The 6,334-nt window shown below is 43.8% G+C and overlaps 1 pseudogene; it reads left to right on the forward strand.

Moving 5' to 3' along the window:
- Positions 1-4,179: 4,179 nt before the first annotated feature.
- LOC135270688 (small nucleolar RNA U3) lies at positions 4,180-4,271 on the forward strand (annotated as a pseudogene).
- Positions 4,272-6,334: the final 2,063 nt, after the last annotated feature.

A 6,334-nucleotide genomic window follows, 5' to 3' on the forward strand; every position in this document is an offset into this window, starting at 1 on the left:
GACTTCAAACTATACTACAAGGCTACAGTAATCAAAACAGCATGGTACTGGTACCAAGCAGAGATATAGACCAATGGAACACAACAGAGGCCTCAGAAGCAACATTACACATCTACAATCATCTTATCTTTGACAAACCTCATAAAAACAAGCAATGGGGAAAGAATTCCCTGTTTAATAAATGGTGTTGAGAAAACTGGCTAGCCATGTGCAGAAAGCAGAAACTGGACCCCTTCCTGACACCTTACACTAAAATTAATTCCAGATGGATTAAAGATTTAAACATAACACCGAACACCATAAAAACCCTAGAAGAAAACCTAGGCAAAACCATTTGGGAGATAGGCATAGGCAAGGACTTCATGACTAAAACACCAAAAGCATTGGCAACAAAAGCTAAAATAGACAAATGGGATCTAATTAAATTCCAGAGCTTCTGCACAGCAAAAGAAACAATCATTAGAGTGAACCAGCAACCAACAGAATGGAAAAATTTTTTGCAATCTACCCATCTGACAAAGGGCTAATATCCAGACTCTACAAAGAACTAAAACAGATTTACAAGGAAAAAAACAAACAAACCCATTCAAAAGTGGGTGAAGGACATGAACTGACACCTTTCAAAAGAAGACATACATGAGGCCAACAAACATACGAAAAAATGCTCATCATCACTGGTCATTAGAGAAATGCAAATGAAAACCACATTGAGATGCCATCTCATGCCAGTTAGAATGGCGATCATTAAAAAATCTGGAGACAACAGATGCTGGAGAGGATGTGGAGAAATAGGAACACTTTTACAGTGTTGGTAGGAGTGTAAATTAGTTCAACCATTGTGGAAGACAGTGTGGCGATTCCTCAAAGATCTAGAAATAGAAATTCCATTTGACCCAGCAATCCCATTACTGGGTACATATCCAAAGGATTATAAATCATTCTACTATAAAGACACATGCACACATATGTTCATTGCGGCACTGTTTACAATACCAAAGACCTGGAACCAACCCAAATGCCCATCGATGATAGACTGGACAAAGAAAATGTGGCACATATACACCATGGAATACTATGCAGCCAGAAAAAACGATGGGCATGTCCTTTGTAGGGACATGGATGAATCTGGAAACCATCATTCTCAGCAAACTGACACAAGAATAGAAAATCAAACACCGCATGTTCTCACTCATAGGCCGGTACTGAACAATGAGAACACATGGACACAGGGAGGGGAGCATCACACACTGGGGGTCTGTTGGAGGGGCTAGGGAAGGGACAGAATGGGGTGGGGAGGTTGGGGAGGGATAAAATGGGGAGAAATGCCAGATATAGGTGACGGGGAGATGGAGGCAGCAAACCACCTTGCCACGTATGCACCTATGCAACAACCCTGCATGATCTGCACATGTACCCCAGAACCTAAAGTGCAATTTAAAAAAAATAAATAAAATAAAATCTAGTGTCTAGTAGCCCCTAAAAGGACTACATATTTCCTCAGTCCTCAGATCCAGTGTCTGCAAATCCCTATGGTCAAGGCTTAGGAGTAGTCTTGCAGTATATATATGGATGTATTTGTGGCACTTGGCAGATTTCTTCCTCAAAATGGTCAAGAACCCCTTTGATCATGGTTCCATGATGTGAACTGGCTTAGGTCTGGGAAACTGCATGGGGGACCATGACTGCATTGTGGGGACGGAAGTTCACTTCTGACCACCAGATTGTGTTTGTCCTGTGACACTGACTAAGAGACGGTTCAGTGTGTTGTCCATCCACTTCAATCCTAGAGGCCAGAGAAAGCAGCTACCACCAAAGAGCCTGTCCATCAAGCATTCTGATTCCCACACTGCATACGTGTGGAGTGGGGAGAAGGAGAAGGGCAAAAATGGTATGATTCTTACCAGTGTCACCTGGCATTGCCTTTTTTTGCTCACAACTCACATTTAAGAAGGGTTTTCTTTGGCCTGAGGCTTCCCCTCAAGGGTGCTTTGTGGATTCTTTGGGTACCCCAAATGGAACACTTGGCGGCATGTTTCTCTGTGTGGCTGCTTGATTTCCTCCCTCAATCTCCAGGAATTTGGGGGTCCATCTGTCTTCAGGGTCACCTTTCTTTTCTGGGCAGTTTTATGAGGCCAGCCTTTTGCCCATGTGGCCCATATCTGTAAGAAATACTTACTTATGCCTCAGTGGTCTACCTACTGGTAGAGGCATAGTTGGCTCCAAATGTGACTCACACCTCTCTCCCTCTCTCCCTCTCTCTCTCTCTCTTTCAATTTCTCTCTGTCTCTTTCTCTGTACCCCCTCTACCCTGTTTCCTCCCCTCCCCGCCGTTCTCTTCCCTTCCCCCCACACTGGGTCTCATGTTTAGACTCTTCAGGTGAATCTCAGAAAACAGGCCCTGTAACCTTAGCACTTTGGGAGGCTGAAGTGGGCAGATCACTTCAGCTCAGGAGTCCAAGCCCAGCCTGGGCAACATAGCAAAACCTTATCTCTACTAAAACAGGCTAAGGCAGGAGGATCACTTGAGCCCAGGAGCTCAAGGCTACAGTAAGCAATGATCACACCACTGCACTCCAGCCTGGGCAACAGAATGAGACATTATCTCAAAAAAAAGAAAGTAAAGTGACCAGGCATGGTGGCTCACAATAATCCCAGCACTTTGGGAGGTTAAGGTGGGTGGATCACCTGAGGTCAGGAGTTTGAGACCAACCTGGCCAACATGGTTAATCCCTGTCTTTACTAAAATATAAAAATTGGCCAGGCATGGTTGTACATGCCTGTAATCCCAGCTATTTGGGAGGCTGAGGCAGGAGAATCACTCGAATTTGGGAGGCAGAGGTTTCAGTGAGCTGAGATCACACCACTGCACTCCAGCCTGGGTGACAGAATAAGACTCTGTCTCAAAAAAAAAAAGAAAGAAAAGAAAATGAAAGTAAAAAAACAGCCCTCCCCCAACTCCAGAGGCTGCATCAAAGCTATTTAATTGGCCTTCCTAAGCCCCTCTTGCTAGACTAGCAGCTTTTGGGACTCCAGATGAAACTTAGGTAGAAGGTCGCATTTTAACAATGTGTCATATATGCACATATAATGATATATGCATGAATTGTCTCTGCAAGGATACATAAGAAACAAGTAGCAGTGATTTCATCACAGAGAGGAACAGGGGACAGGAGTGAAATGGAGATTTAGCTGTCACCATTTATCATTTTGTACTGCTTGAATTAATTTGTTATGCATATGCTTTTTATTCAAAAAATCAAAATTTATCACATTTTAAATCAGGTATTTCTTAAGAGTCTTCCTTGCTTCTGACCTTACTGGACTGTTTTCTTAGGCAGAAACATTCAGAGTCCCGACTCAAGGGCTATGTGGTCTTGGAGAAAGGGCCAGCGAGCAGTTAACTTCACTACTGACAAATTGTGGCACCTTGAACGAGCCCTATTGTTCATTTTTCTGGCCTCAGTTTTTTTCATCTGCTAACTATCTGCCTTGCCACCCTCCCTGCATTCCAGTGAGTCAATCCTATCCGTCAGACCAAAGCCTGGCAGAACAGCTTTCTCAAACCTGAACGGCAAAGCGACTTCTGTTCCTAAGATTTGCTGGGGCAGGGGAGAGAGACAGTGTGGGGTGCATAGTGTCCTATATCCTCCAAATCAGGTGGGTGCCAGCAGCTGGAGGAGAGGCAGCTGAAATGTGTCTTTGCTCATCACCCAGCCTCCCCTGAGCCCTGGCCCCAGGTTGCTGGCTCTAGGACTCACTCCCTTAGAGACATTTGATTTAACCGCTCCACACCTCAGGTTCCAACTTATAAAATGGGGGTGATAAATGTAGATATTTTAATATGGTATATTATTTGGGCCAGGCATGATGGCTCACACCTGTAATCCCAGCACTTTGGGAGGCCAGGGCGAGTGGATCACCTGAGGTCGGGAGTTTGAGACCAGCCTCACCAATGTGGTGAAACCCCGTCTCTACTAAAAATACAAAATTAGCCAGGCATGTCTGTAATTTCAGCTACTTGGGAGGCTAAGGCAGGAGAACCGCTTGAGCCTAAGAGGTAGAGGTGGGAGTGAGCCAAGATCGCACCATCGTACTCCAATCTGAGCAACAAGAGCAAAACTCCATCTCAAAAAAAAAAAGTTACATTATTTTATTTATATATATATAATATTCTATGTAAAGACTATACTTTCAGGGATCATTTTTATAGTGTGTTACTAGAGAAGTTTCTCTGAATGTGTAGAGCATCAGTCAATTCTAAGCAAAAAGAACAAAGCAGGAGGCATCACACTACTGGACATCAAACTATACTACAAGGCTACAGTAATCAAAACAGCATGGTACTGGTACCAAAACAGAGATATAGACCAATGGAACAGAACAGAGGCCTCAGAGGTAACACAACATATCTACAACCATCTGATCTTTGACAAACCTGACAAAAACAAGCAATGGGGAAAGGATTCCCTGTTTAATAAGTGGTGTTGGGAAAACTGGCTAGCCATATGCAGAAAGCAGAAACTGGACCCCTTCCTGACACCTTACACTAAAATTAACTCCAGATGGATTAAAGACTTAAATATAAGACCTAACACCATAAAAACCATAGAAGAAAATCTAGGCAATACCATTCAGGACATAGGTATAGGCAAGGACTTCATGACCAAAACACCAAAAGCATTGGCAACAAAAGCCAAAATAGACAAATGGGACCTAATCAAACTCCATAGCTTCTGCACGGCAAAAGAAACAGTCATTAGAGTGAATCGGCAACCAAAAGAATGGGAAAAAATTTTTGCAGCTTACCCATCTGACAAAGGACTGATATCCAGAATTTACAAAGAACTAAAACAGATTTACAAGAAAAAAACAAACAAGCCCATTCAAAAGTGGGCGAAGGATATGAACAGATACTTTACAAAAGAAGACATACAGGAGGCCAACAAACATATGAAAAAATGCTCATCATCACTGGTCATTAGAGAAAAGCAAATCAAAACTACATTGAGATACCATCTCACGCCAGTTAGAATGGCGATCATTAAAAAATCTGGAGACAACAGATGCTGGAGAGGATGTGGAGAAATAGGAACACTTTTACACTGTTGGTGGGAGTGTAAATTAGTTCAACCATTGTGGAAGACAGTGTGGCGATTCCTCAAGGACCTAGAAATAGAAATTCCATTTGACCCAGCAATCCCATCACTGGGTATATATCCAAAGGATTATAAATCGTTCTACTATAAGGACACATGCACACGAATGTTCATTGCAGCACTGTTTACAATAGCAAAGACCTGGAACCAACCCAAATGCCCATCGATGATAGACCGGACAGGGAAAATGTGGCACATATACACCATGGAATATTATGCAGCCATCAAAAATGATGAGTTCGTGTCCTTTGTAGGGACATGGATGAACCTGGAAACCATCATTCTCAGCAAACTGACACAAGAACACAAAATCAAAACCACATGTTCTCACTCATAGGCGGGTGTTGAACAATGAGAACATATGGACACAGGGAGGGGAGCACTACACACTGGGGTCTGTTGGGGGGAAATAGGGGAGGGACAGCAGGGGGTGGGGAGTTGGGGAGAGATAGCATGGGGAGAAATGCCACATATACATGATGGGGAGGAAGGCAGCAGATCACACTTCCACGTGTGTACGTATGCAACAATCTTGTGTGTTCTTCACATGTACCCCAAAACCTAAAATGCAATAAAAAATATATATATATTCTATATAGCATCTACATCATGGGGCTCTTGTGAGAATTAAATTGAACAACCCCGGTAAAGAACGTAGTTAAAGTGTTCAAGAAATGCAGGTAGTATTAGCATTCCTGTTAATATTATAAACTAGAGCACACAGTGACCCCAGCTGATCTACCAGGTCAGGAATCAGGGAACATTTCCTCCTCAGCTGCTTCTCAGGCAGTGAAAGGCAAATCTCTCCAAAGGAGAGGCCCACAGATGCACCCACGAGTGCCACCACCATCACGTGCGCGCCAGCACACACACACACACGCAACTTTTTAAGCTTTAGAACTTTAAGAGAGACTAGATTTGGGATGAGGCGGGGCTGGGGAGAAAAGGCCTGGAGTGCAGGCATTGCCCTCCAGCGTGCAGACATTTTTCAGCTGGCAACATTTCCAGCCTAGCAGCGGGAGGGTGGTCGGGGCTGGAGGAGTTGGCAGTCTGAGACAGATTAACACTTTCCTTTCTCAGGGCCTAGATAGTAGTGGAGGAATTTGGAGGCGCTGCAGAGGTAACTCAGGGCTGCTTTGAACATTTGAACCAAGGGCACTTCTGAAGCTGAGGGATTG

The sequence above is a fragment of the Aotus nancymaae genome, unplaced genomic scaffold, assembly GCF_030222135.1.
Source record: "Aotus nancymaae isolate 86718 unplaced genomic scaffold, 86718_ANA_hifiasm-v0.15.2.pri h1tg000064l_1, whole genome shotgun sequence".
NCBI lineage: Eukaryota > Metazoa > Chordata > Mammalia > Primates > Aotidae > Aotus > Aotus nancymaae.